Source organism: Bubalus bubalis, chromosome 15 (assembly GCF_019923935.1).
Source record: "Bubalus bubalis isolate 160015118507 breed Murrah chromosome 15, NDDB_SH_1, whole genome shotgun sequence".
NCBI lineage: Eukaryota > Metazoa > Chordata > Mammalia > Artiodactyla > Bovidae > Bubalus > Bubalus bubalis.
Genome location: NC_059171.1, coordinates 12,303,937 through 12,317,979, shown reverse-complemented (window position 1 = coordinate 12,317,979; position 14,043 = coordinate 12,303,937). Strand labels below are relative to the sequence as shown.

Sequence of the window (14,043 nt, the reverse complement as noted above, 5' to 3'; positions counted from 1 at the left end):
TTTTAAATCTGTATAATGTCAGAGGTAGGGACGCAGCAAGGGGACGGGAGAGAAGCTCGTTTCCACAGTTTCTCCCTCATCTTCACTGTGGTCTTTGTCCTTAACTTGATGGGAAAACTTGGTCCACATCGATGTTTCTACTGGCACAGGACAGTGTGGAAATGCTGCTTTCTCACCAATGCCGTTGGTCTGATTGCACCTCCTGTTCTGCTCAGGTTGCGCAGATCAACAAACACAAGACACGACAGACTGCTGTGAGGTTTCCTTATACACAGGGTGAGCGCTTCCCAGCTGGCTCAGCGGTAAAGCATCTGCCTGCCAAGCAGGAGATACAGGTTCGATCCCTGGGTCAGGAAGATCCCCTGGAGAGGAAAAGAGCAACCTGCTCCAGCATTCTTGTGTGGGAAATCCCATGAAGAGAGGAGCCTGGCGGACTACGGTCCATGGGGTTGCAAAGAGTCGGACACGACTTAGCAACCGTACAACAATATGCAGGACGGGGAACAAGAAACCCTGTCCTGTAAAATGGAGCAGAAGCTTCCTGACTCCGGGCAAGGCCTCCAGATGCCCCACCCAGTCTGCATTTGGGGAGCATGTGGTCATGGGACGTAAGACTGAGGGGGTGTGAACAACCTCAGTTACTGGGGGGTCCTTCAGCCTTTATACCTTTCAAGGTTGAGAAATAAAGAGAAAATATGGAGGCTAAGGTACCACTTTTATTATCGAGAACAGCTTACTTGGTGGACTTAGCTTGAGGTCTGTTACCCAAGTGGATGTAATACTGACCTCTATCTTGCCTGCAAGGAAATGCTTCCCTGGGAAAGCTGTGATGCGGAGGCAGGGAAAGGAACCCTGCTTTCTATAACAGGCTCAAAGCTCCCGTCCCAGAGGAAGGAGGTGGAAATATTTTTGAGGAAAAATTCACATAACATAAAATTCACTATTGAAAGTAATTTATTGAAGTAAGGTTCACGTAACATAAAAACCAATCATTTTAAAGTGAATGACCCAGTGCCATTTATTCAGCTCAGTTCAGTTCAGTCGCTCAGTCGTGTCCCACTCTTTGCGACCCCATGAATTGCAGCACGCCAGGCCTCCCTGTTCATCACCAACTCCCAGAGTCCACCTAAACCCATGTCCATCAAGAAGGTGATGCCATCCAACCATCTCATCCTCTGTCGTCCCCTTCTCCTCCTGCCTTAAATCTTTCCCAGCATCAGGATCTTTTCAAATGAGTCAGCTCTTCACATCAGGTGGCCAAAGTATTGGAGTTTCAGCATCAGACCTTCCAATGAACGCCCAGGACTGATCTCCTTTAGGATGGACTGATTGGATCTCTTTGCAGTCCAAGGGACTCTCAAGAGTCTTTTCCAACACCACAGTTCAAAAGCATCAATTCTTCAGCGCTTAGCTTTCTTCACAGTCCAACTCTCACATCCATACATGACCACTGGAAAAACCATAGCTAGACTACACGGACCTTTGTTGGCAAAGTAATGTCTCTGCTTTTGAATATGCTATCTAGGTTGGTCATAACTTTCCTTCTTTCCTTCCAAGGAGTAAGCGTCTTTTAATTTCATGGCTGCAATCACCATCTGCAGTGATTTTGGAGCCCATAAAAATAAAGTCAGCCACTGTTTCCCCATCTATTTGCCATGAAGTGATGGGACCAGATGCCATGATCTTAGTTTTCTGAATGCTGAGTTTTAAGCCAACTTTTTCACTCTCTTCTTTCATCAAGAAGCTCTTTAGTTCTTCTTCACTTTCTGCCATAAGGGTGGTGTCATCCGCATATCTGAGGTTATTGATATTTCTCCTGGCAATCTTGATTCCAGCTTGTGCTTCCTCCAGCCCAGCGTTTCTCATGATGTACTCTGCATAGAAGTTAAATAAGCAGGGTGACAATATACAGCCTTGACGTACTCCTTTTCCTATTTGGAACCAGTCTGTTGTTCCATGTCCAGTTCTAACTGTTACTTCCTGACTGCATACAGGTTTCTCAAGAGGCAGGTCAGGTGATCTGGTATTCCCATCTCATTCAGAATTTTCCACTTATTAATATTGTATTAAAAAATGTTGCTCAGTGATCACCATTCTCTTACCCTAGAACATTTTTGTCACCCTCTAAAAGATACCTTGTGCCTCTAAGGATTTACTTCCAGAGCTGGGGTAGACTGTTACTATTATGGTCCTTCTCATCTTCTCTAAATCAGTGGCAAGGGAAGGAGGGTGACTGAACAGAGACGTTATTCTTCAGAGTGGCTTTGGGCGGAAAGGAGGATTGGAGGTGATGGTGTGCTGAGCAAGGCTTCCATCTGACCGTTCTGGTCCGTTAACTCCCCTCCCGGCTGTCAATAAACAAATTCCAACACCTTCTAGTGCAGGTTTCTTTCTCTGCTGCCTTGGGTCTCAGCTGCATCATGTGAGATCTTTGGTTGTGATGCGTGGACTCACTAGTTGTGTTGAGAAGGCTTATTTGCTTTGCATCAGGTGGGAGCCCAGTTCCCCGATCAGGGATCGAACCTGTGTCCCCTGCATTGTATGGCAGATTCTTAACCACCGGACCACCAACTTTCCATTTGTATTACTGTTCTCTAGAGAAACAAAATGAGAGCAGTCTGTCTGGCTGTCTGTCTATCTTATCTATCTCTCTGTTGACTCATGTGATTGTGGGGGCTGGTGGGACAAGCCAAGATCTAGGGCAAGCCAGCAGCTGGAAAAAGCAGGCAGAATGTTGCAGCTTTGAGGCAGAATTCCTTCTTCTTTGGCAACTTTAGTTTTTGCTCTTAATGCCATCTGTTCTCCCACATTAGGGAGGATAATCTATTTTTTTTGTTGATGTTCAGTAGCTTAGTCACATCTGATTCTTTGCAACCCCATGGACTGCAACATGCTAGGCTTCCCTGTCCTTCACCATCTCCTGGAGATTGCCCAAGTTCATGTCCATTGGCTCGGTTATGCCATCCAACCATCTCATCCTCTGTCATCTCATCCCCTTCTCCTCCTTTCTTCAATCTTTCCCAGCATCAGAGTCTTTTCCAATCAGTCAGTTCTTCGCAGCAGGTGGCCCAAGTACTGACGTTTCAGCTTCAGCGTCAGTCCTTCCAATGAATATTCAGGACTGATTTCCTTCAGGATGGACTGGTTGGATCTCCTTGCAGTCCAAGGGACTCTTAAGAGTCTTCTCCAGCACCACAATTCAAAAGCATCAATTCTTTGTCAGTCAGCCCTCTTTATGGTCCAACTCTCACAGCCATACAAGACTAATGGAAAAACCGTAGCTTTGTCTGGACGGACCTTTGTTGGCAAAGTGATGTCTCTGCTTTTTTATATGCTGTCTAGGTTGGTCATAGCTTTCCTTCCAAGGAGCCAGCGTCTTTTAATGTCATGTCTGCAGTCACTGTCCGCAGTGATTTTGGAGACCAAGAAACTAAATTCTGTTAGTGCTTCCACTTTCCCACCTTCTATTTGCCATAAAGTGATGGGACTGGATGCCATAATCTTAATTTTTTGAATGTTGAGTTTCAAGCCAGCTTTTTCATTCTCCTGTTTCACCCTCATCAAGAGACTCTCTAGTTAGTTCCCCTTTGCTTTCTACCATTAGAGTGGTTTTATCTGCATATCTGAGGTTATTGATATTGTCCCTGGCAATCTTGATTCCAGTTTGTGATTCATCCAGCCTGGCATTTCTCATGATGTACTCTGCTTAGAAGTTAAATAAGCAGGGTGACAATATACAGCTTTTCTCCATTTGAACCAGTCCGTTGTCCTGTATCTGGTACTAACTGTTGCTTCTTGACCCATATGCAGGCTTCTCAGCAGACAGATAAGGTGCTCTGGTATTTCCGTCTGATTTACAATCAACTGATGGTAAATCTTAATCGTATCTAAAAGGTACCTTCACCACAAACTCTAGACTAGTGATTTACTAAACAACTGGGGTTTGAGCAGGGGCTTTGGCCCCACACCAGTCACCTCCCTAGCCAACTTGACATAAAATTAACCATCACCCCATTCATTCTTCTTAATTTTTAGTTGGTAGCACCTCTATATTATTTACTGTGTGCTAAAGACTTTTCTAAGTGCTTTATTAATGAAGATCCATTATACACATACATGGATGTAAGTCTTAGTACCTGAATACACTTCATGGCTTGCTAGGTTGTTCCTCGAATATGTGCGCTGCCTGCCACCCCGTTCATCTACTTTTTGTTCACCTCAATCACTTCCCTGTTCTGTTTGTGCGTATTCACTGAGTCCTCTTCCTGGGCTGCATCCCCGCCTGCCCCTGCATTCCTAGACTCCGCTGTCATTCTGTGGCTCTGATTATCAGAGAATCCAAAATAACAGGAGTGAAAATGAGGCAGAAGTGGATTTCTTAAGTAAAAGTCTGGGGTCTGGGTTGGTAGTCCAGGCCTGTGCGACCTCAGTCACCCTGGCTCCCAGCTTGGTGCTGCTCCTCTGTTCTTACCATGCAGCTTCCACCTCGTGGTCCAGACTGGCTATAGCAGTCATCTCCTTCCAAGGGTTATGGGGAATAAAGGAGCAAAGGGAGGCAGGAGCTATATTCATTGAGCCTTCTTCACTGGAGTATTGGGGCAGAAGCACATTCCTCTAATAATGATCAATCCACACAATCTTTATTTTTTTGGTATATGTATATATACTATCGAAGTATAGTTGACTTACAATGTTTCAGGTGCACGGCAAGGTGATTTAGTTATGCAAGTACACATATATTATTTTTGAAATTTATTTTCCATCATCTCCATCCTCCACAAGACTTTAGAGCTATGCTGGGTGGGAATTCACACTGTCCAGTCTTGTACCAAATGGAAGCTCCTCAGTGAGACATCCAAGGAATCAGTCTCAACCAGTGTCGAGCAAGGAGACTCCGTGGCTTTGCTTACTGTCTTGGCCTAGACGAGAAACCATTTCCACTAATTGTAACGGGGAACAGCCCTGTTGGTTACACTCCACCTTGAATGCATTTAATGGTGGCAGAAACAAATGATGGATAACTTTTATTGCTCTCAAACTCATCAAAAGAAGGAAATTTCAAAGCTTAGAGGGAAATCACATGTACTTACATCTTATGAGAAATATCATGGAAATACCACTTCTGTCATTTCTTGGGAAGAAAGCTGTTATCAGGTGTTAGTGGGACATCCAGGGGACCTAATTTGTTTATATTGGGTTGGCCAAAAAGTGCCTTCAGTTTTTTAAGTAAAAATAAAAGACACAGTTTTCATTTTCACCAAGAACTTTATTGAACAGTGTATTCGCTGTTTCATTCCACTGCCTTCGGCTCTTCTTCAGGCAACGTCCTAATTCCATCTTCCCAAAGTTTTTTATCTTTTTGAGCAAAGAATTGTTCCAGGTTCCTTCTATAGTCTTCCAGAGAATTGAAATTTTTTCCATTAAGAGAAATTTTGTAAAGACTGGAATAAATGGACATTCGAAGGTGCAATGTATGGTGAATACAGCAGATGAATCAGAACTTACCAACCAGGTTGTAACTGTTTTTGCCTGGTTATCAAAGAAACATGCATTCTTGCATTATCCTGATGGGCACTCTTTACCGACTGAGCCACTAGGGAAGCCTGGTGGAAGCTGGGTATAATCCCAGAATGACGTGGCTTTGGAATGCACTTGTATTCTCCAGCCTTAAACCTGTAAGCTAAATGAAAATTTAAGGAATGTCTTGTAGCAGTCAGATCACATGTTCTCAAGGTACATTTACCAGAAAAATTACCTCCAAAAAGCAAGAGTTTAGGCGCTTATGAAGAAAAATGGAAGTAAGAATAGAAGAGAAGGAAAAAAAACTAGACCTATTTCTAAAAGAAAAAATCATATATAGTAGATATTTTAAAAATTGTTACTGAGGCTCCATATGAAAGAGATTTGTTATTAGGTAATAATTATTCGCAGTGGTAAAGAGTCCATCTGCCAATGCAGGAGACGCAAGGTTGGATCCCTGGGTTGGGAAGATCCCCTGGGGAAGGAAATGGCAACTCACTCCAGTTTTCTTGCCTGGAGAATCCCATGGACAGAGGAAGCTGGTGGGTTACAGTCAGTGGGGTTGCAAACAGTTGGACACGACTGAACGACTGAGCACTTACATAATTATTTATCCTGATTAAGGAATCTTGTGTTCAAGAAATATCTGTAGAGGAGTTGGAAACAAAGCCGAGAGCCCAGGGGAAAATATCATTTTGTGAGAGTGGCCTGCTGGTGGCAGCAACGGATCGCAGCTGTCTCTCATCCCATAGGCGTTCCAAGCACAGCGTCAAACGCGGCTTTCCTGCTTCTATAAGATTTCAAATCACAGGCTGCTGTTATGACAGCCATAAAAATTGGAAAATCATTCTAGCTATCAATATGACTGACAGGATTATTTTCCAGAACACTTTCTATTCCAGAATTTACATTCATTTCTTCCCCTGTTGGTTGAGGGAATGGAAGGGGGTGGGTATTACTAATTAAGTGAAAATTGTGCAAATGTTTTAAAAACTGGGGGACCAGACCACTGAAATTGGTAACACCTTAGTTATTAACCTCTGATTTGGTTGCAAGATGAATAAAGATTTAATAAACTGAGTTTTGCACAGAATGAAATATTTACTGCTTTGTTGAGAATGTTTTGAGAGAGCTCCAGTAATGATTTTTCAGTTCTCTTTCATACAAATGATTAAGGAATGCTTTGACTGTCAGATGGCTTTGAAAACATGGAAATAATAATGTTAATTCTATAAATAGTAGAAGATAAATGAGTGTTTTGGATGTTGTATCTATGCCTAAGGAAGTGCTCATAAAGAGAAATTGAAAATGTCTACAATTTCTGAGCTTTGAAGAAGGCCAGTCTCATGTCTCACTCCCATCGTTATTTTTGGAAGCCCAGGTGTAGAAGGTTCTTAAGGTCAGACAGTAATCCTTTGACTTGGACATTGCTTTTTCTCTGAGTAGCTTAGCTCCATAGGCCTTGCTACCTCTGAGCTGGGTTTCTGATTCTAGAGTACTGCTGAGGAGGAGATAGGAAAATCACACTTCTTATTAGTAAAGTGTCAGCAGACCACATCCGGGCTCCTCGAATGGAAGGAACAAATGCTGGGTCTTAAAGGATGCTGAGTGCCTTGTAGATAAGCGATCTAACCCAGCATTGCATCTGGATGGAGCCCTTAAACAGGTGAAATATGATAGATCCGGAAGGACATGTTAAGCTTTCAATAATTCCTATACCCTGAGATATTGATGGCACCAAGCAAGTGTGCAATTTATGTGAGTTAAATGAAGAAACAAATAAGACAAATAACATAATGCAAGATAACCCCTTTCATTTCTTCCGTAAGGAGCTCTAGGTCTATCTCATTCATTTATTTATTCTTCTGCCATATGTTATTTGAGCATGCAGATATTCGTGCTAAAATAATAGATTTTATTAATACCTAGATTCAAAGATGGGGCATCCCAGGTGGCGCTAAGTGGTAAAGAACTCGTCTGCCAGTGCAGGAGAGATAAGAGACACCAGTTTAATAATCCCTGGGTGGGGAAGACCCCCTGAGGAGTGCATGGTAACCCACTCCTGTATTCTTGTCTGGAGAATCCCATGGACAGAGGAGTCTGGCAGGTTTTAATCATGGGGTCGCAAAGAGTCAGACACGACTGAAGCGACTGAGCAGGCACATGCAGATTAAAAAATGCTTATTTTCATTTCTGCAGGTTCTTTCATCTGTAATTTGGGTGGGAAGCATGAATCAGGAATCTAAATTTTAGAAAAAACAAATTTTTTTAAGGTGGCCAATTGTAACTGCACTTAAATAATTCATTTTCTGCCAATTGCTGTGATTTGCCATTTATATACTATAGGCTTATTTCTAATTTATTTAATTTCTAATTAATTTAATCAATTTATTTTTTAATTAATTAATTAATTTATTAATCTAATTAATTAATCTAATTTAATTTCTAATTTATTAAAAAAATTTATTTATTTTTGTGTTTTGAATTGATTTGTCTGCTCTTGAACTTAGATGAAGTATTTTAATTACTATGGATTTACAAGATTTATTAATATTTAGTAGAAGATCAGACCTCCCTATAATACCCATCTTTTTAAAATGTTTCTTTGGTTATGAATATTCTGTCAATTACTTTTCTGGATGAATCTTGAAATTATTTTGCCAATTTGGGGAATGGACATGAGTTTGAGCAAGCTCTGGGAGATGGTGATGGACAGGGAAGCCTGGCATGCTGCAGTCCATGGGGTCACAAAGAGTCAGACACGACTGAGCGACTGAACTGACCGAAGGGTCCTCCTGTCAATGGTTATTCAACAGCTAGTTATGATTTTGGTGCTCTTGTGGGATGCTTGTCCTTCTATTCTGCCATCTTGAACCGGAAGCCTTCCATATTCTTAACTGGACATTTAGATTTCCTCTTCTGTACATTGCCTTTTTATTACAGTGTCCATTTCCTTATTGTTTTTCTTTTACTGATATTTAAGGCTGAAAATACTCAGGCTGATTTAATTATTTAATATTAACATTTACTTATATTTAATATTAATTTAATATTTAATATTTTGGTTGGTCACTAATCCTTTGTCAGTTGTTTGCATTACAAGTGTAACTTCTTCTCAATCTTTTGTTTCTTTATGTATATCATTCTTAAGTTTTAAAGTAGCCAAATTTGAATTTTCTTTTAGAGTTCGTGATTTTGTTTGCTTATTTGTTCCTTTATTGAAGAAGTTCTTTCCTGCCCTGAAGTCATCAAGAGATTCTGTAATTTCTGCTAAAGTTTTTATTTGTTTATTTGACTGCCGGGTCGCAGTTACAGCACGTGGGATCCCCGATCTTTGTTGTGGCGAGTGGGTTCTTCAGTTGTGGCAGGAGAACTCTTAAGTTGCTGCATGTGAGATCTGGTTCTCTTACCAGGGCTTGAACCTGGGCCCCCTGCCTTGGGAGTGTGGAGTCTTAGCCCCTGGACCACCAGGGAAGTCCTCTCCTAAGGTTTTCAGTTTTATGATTTCCATTTTGGTCTTTAATTCACCTGTAATGTATTTTTGTAAGGGATGTAAGACAGGAATCTATGTGGTTTTTTTTTTTCCTGATTGCATAATTAATTGTCCTAATAATATTTGTTGAACAAATTTATCCCTTGGAAACTACAATGTAAGGGCTTCCCAGGTGGCTCAGTGTTAAAGAATTCACCTGCCAATGCAGGAGATGCAGGAGATCCAGGTTTGATCTCTGGGTTGGAAGATCCCTTGGAGGAAGAAATGGCAACCCACTCCAGTGTTCTTGCCTGGAGAATCCTATGGACACAGGAGCCTGGAAGGCTACTGTCCATAGAGTCGCAAAGAAGTTGGACACAACTGAGCAACTGAGCATGCACTCAGAAGAATGTAATGTCACCTTGGTCACAGTTGAAGTTTCCACCGTGCATGGAGAAGGTCTGCATTTTGTATTCTTTTATGTTGGTTTGTTAGCTTAACCCTAATACTATGTTTGTTCAATTTATATAACTTTGTAATAAAGCTTGACACATGAATGGAAAGCTCACCCATTTTGCTTAAAATTGTATTGACTTGTTTTTGATCTTCTGCTCTTTTCCATTAATTTTAGTTTTTGCTTGTAAAGCTACATACAGCCATTGACATTGTTTTTTAGTTACTCATTCTCTGTTTAGTCCATTTTAATACTAATACAAATGTCTTAAGAAAGAATGGAAAAGATCTTATCACTCTGGAAAATCACTATAATTTTTTAATATTGATAGCTAGCCTGGTTATGTCTTCTTGGCTGGGACAGTTTCTTCTCTCTGTCTCCCTCGCTCTGAATGCTTGTCCCTGACCCTCTTCTTTTTCTTCTTTTTGCACCAATCTTTGAACATTTTCTAATAACTCAGACTCATTATTAATTACATTAAGAAACCCCAATTTGCAGCTACTTAAATACAGTCTTTCTGAAAAATGGCCCACATCCATCTTTATTCCCAAATCTTAGTTGAATGTTTTGTTCTTTTGAGCTGACACCTTAGGCTTAGTTTTGTGCCTAAGTTTTTCCAAATCTTAAGTAAAACGATGTCAGTGGTTCTGAGATTTCTTAGGTCTTGGAGGAATGTTTACTTGTTTTCTCTGGAGAGTAAAATAAGTTTCTTCTTATCTGAGATGCCATAATTCTGTTGTTTCTTTGGCTGTAAGTAGAACTGCTAGGTGAACACAAAATTGCCATAAAACAGTATAAGATTTTCTACTTTGCTAAAAGTGCCAATGGGATGATTTCGTGTTCTAGGTTTTCAGGATGGGTCAGCATTATTTTCTACCTTCAGTAAATTAAAAAAAAAAATCAAAAACACAACTGTAACTGATGTTTGGAGTACACTTGTATAATGTAGATAAAATCCATGGAAACTTGGAAACATAAACAAATCCTGGCAAGATGCTTTTAGACAATACCAAAATTGAATTGTGGGGATAGAGCGGAGAGGAGGGTGTTCTCTGAAGGAGATAAGCCCTTCTCCTGGGATTCAGAGCTTCATTTGCTTCTGCTCAGAACTCCAAGTGCTCTGATGATTAGATTGGATCAGGTTCTTTCTGTCTCAGAGATGATTTCGGGTGTCTCCCTTGGAACGAATGCCCAGGAGCCAGAACAGAATCCAGTTTCCTCCTTGCAGCACGGCCACAGTGTGCTTCTTCGCCGCTGACTCAGAAATTTCAGAGTGCTTTGCCATCAGCTGCAGTTTGAGAAGATCTGCCATGTCCCATGGCCGTGAGCAGAAATCTTGATCAACAGAAATCTTTTTATTTGAGCTGGCAGAGCTGATTAACTGACACCTGTGTAAAGAACTCTGATGGTTCCCAGACTGGGGAAACCTCTCCTATGAGTAAAATAATGGGATTTAAATTTATTGTCGATAAATCGGCTGCTTGCTCCTTTTTCCATACTAGACCCTGTGAAAGACGTGCTATTCGATGTGATATCTGACAGTCTTCTCTGTTCAACCCGTCCTGTTCCTTTCACCCAGCCTGCCTAGTTACATGTGTGCATTCACATGTCTTCATTCTTTAATGACTTGATTGTCTGGGTCTTTTCCCTCAACATTACTTCTGCCCTGGTACCTGTTTATACCACCTTTTTCTTTTTAAAATTATGAAATACTGTAAACATACAAAAAAGGTATATAGTACAATATAGTAGTAGCTGCCTCTACCCATCACACAACTTTCACTGTAGCATTTTGCTGGGTCACTTTAGATGTTTTTTCTTTAAGAAATAAAATCTACATTAAAAAAATAAAGAGAAATGAATTTTTTTAAAAAGAAACAAAATCTTACAAATACAGTGAACCCTACTCTGACCTCATTCCTCTTCTTAGAAATGACTGATATCCTGAATTTTTCCATAAAGGTTTTAAAGTATTGTTTTGTGGGCTGTAAAACTTTGTGTAACTGTTATAGCACTGTGAGTATTCCTTCAACCTACTCCTTCTACTCTACATATTTTAAAAACATTATCCACGCTGATACAAGTTGCTCTGGTTTCTCACTGTAATTGCGGAGTGATATTCATAGAGTGAACACATCACTATTCATTGTTTATCCTATGATGAACAGGTAGGTAGTTTCTAATTTTTTTTCCTCTATAAACAAGCTCCCAAACTTATTTTTGCTCATGTCTCTTTAGATACCTGAGCAAGACTTTGTCTAAAAGATGGAATTGCTCAGCTATAAGCTATTCCATCCTTATGGAAAAATTACTCTCCAAGTGGTTTTTGCCAGTCTCTGTGGAACTGAAATCGTATCTTAGTGAAATTGTATTTAACTACAAGTGGAATTGAGTGTATGGTCATATTTTAATTGACTATTTACTCTGAGAATTGTCCACTTTAAACACTGAACTTTCTGTTTTACTTGTTTTTATGAACCTTTTACATATTCTGAACACTAATCTTGTGCAGTTGCATGTCAAATTATCTTATTTGAAGTAGTTTGTATCGTCATTTCGTTACTAGAATGCTTTGATGTGAGCTTTCCGAGTGGCTCAGCGGTAAAGAATTCATCTGCTCTGCAGGAGACACAGGAGATGTGGGTTCAGTCCCTGGCTCAGAAAGATTCCCTGGAGGACAGCATGGCAACCCACTCTAATATTCTTACCTGGAGAATCCCATGGACAGAGGAGCCTGGTGGGCTATAGTCTATAGGGTTGCAAAGAGTCAGACATGACTGAAGGGACTTAGCACATGCTTTGATGTACAGAGGTTTTTGGTCTCTTTTTTTTTTTTTTTAACTTTGTATCATTTTGCTCAATAAATATTTTTAATTTTATTTTTAAATTTATTGGAACATAGATAAATCACAATGTTGTGTTAGTTTTACGTGTTTCAGCAAAGTGATTCGGTTGTATAGAGGTTTTTAAATTCAATCTTTCCTTATGACTTCTTGTATTTTGGTTAAAAAGTCCTTCTTTACCCAAAAGTCATGAATATATTTTTCCATATTTTAGCGTAAAAGCTTTAACGTTTTCCTTTTCACATTTAAGCTTTTAATCCACCTGAAATTTGTTTTTGTATATGCTGTTTAATCAGGATCTAGGCTTTTTTCCCCCTCTTAAGGATCACTGTTTATTCCAATACTATTTACATGCCAGTTGATAATTTCCCCATGATTTTTAGTGCTGTCTTTGAAAATCTCAAGTTTTTATATTTATGGTTCTGTTTTGGACTTTCTGTGACGGCTCATGGATATACTTGGCTGTCCTTGTCCTAAGCGCTATTAATCACTACAGCCTGATACTCAGATGCGTTCTTCAGAATGCTGCACCTGCTTCTGGCCCTTTGCGTTTCCTATAAATTTCAGAATTAGCTTGTCAAGATGCAGAGAACAGTCTTGGTATTTTGATTAGGTTTGCACTAACTTTCCTAGATTCATTTTGGGAGACTTGCTCTCTTGAAGATGTGGGGGCTCCCCACCTATGAATATCATCAATCTGTTTCCATTTATTTAATCCTTCAATTGTGTTTTGTATCCTTTGGTATTGTTTTATAGCCTTTTCCACAGAAATATTGCTCATAAATGATAGATTTAGTTCTTGGTATGCGTGTGTGCTCAGTTGTGTCTGACTGTGCGACCCCGTGGACTGTAGTCCGCCAGGCTCCTCTGTCCGTGGGATTTCCCAGGTGAGAATACTGGAGTGGTTGCCATTTCCTACTCCAGAGGATCTTCCTGACCCAGGGATTGAACTTGCATCTCTTGCATTGGCAGGCGGATTCTTTACTGCTGTGCCACCTGGGAAGCCCAATTCTTGTTATAGGTAGTATTTATTTTTTTGTGGAAAACATGCTATTAAAAATTGCTCTGGCTGCTTGTTTGTTACTGGTGCATAGATAAGTTGTTGATTCAGGCCTGTTGATCTTGCTGAACTCCAACAGTCTGTAAGTACTGTTGGCTTGTCTGTTGACATATCATCTGGTAGTGACAGTTTTGTTATTCATTTGTAGCCTTTATATTACTTTTTCTTGTTTTACAATGTCTTCCAGTACAATGTAGGATAGAATCAGTAATAATAGACATCCTTTACTTTAAAGAGGATAGACCTAACATTTACCATCAAATAGGATGTTTGATATAAGAATTTGATTGATCTCCACTCTCAGATTAAGGATATTTCTATTCTTATTTTTCTATGACTTAAAAAACTTATGAATGGGTTTTCATTTATATCAATGCATATTCTGCAACTATTGGAAGACTCATAACTTTTTTTGCTTTGTTAATTAGGTAGAGGACATTAATAAAATTTTAATATTAAGCCATATTTGTATCCCTAGAATAAACATAGTTCAGCCAAGAGGAATTTTTAATATACTCATGTATTAAGAAGCATTTTATTTAGGACTTTTGCATTTATATTCATAAATGGTATTAGCCCATAATTTCCCTTTTTCGTGCTCTCCTTAGTTTGTTTTAGTATAATGGTCATATTAAGTTTGTTAAATGAACTGTAGAATTTGTCTTTTCTATGCTCTGAAATATAAGACTGAGAT

General features: G+C 39.8%; 1 non-coding gene across 1 annotated transcript; it reads left to right on the top strand.

Annotated features, from left to right (window-relative positions):
- Nucleotides 1-285: 285 nt before the first annotated feature.
- On the top strand, nt 286-356 carry TRNAG-GCC. Its single transcript has one exon. It is a non-coding gene; the product is annotated as a tRNA-Gly (tRNA).
- Nucleotides 357-14,043: the final 13,687 nt, after the last annotated feature.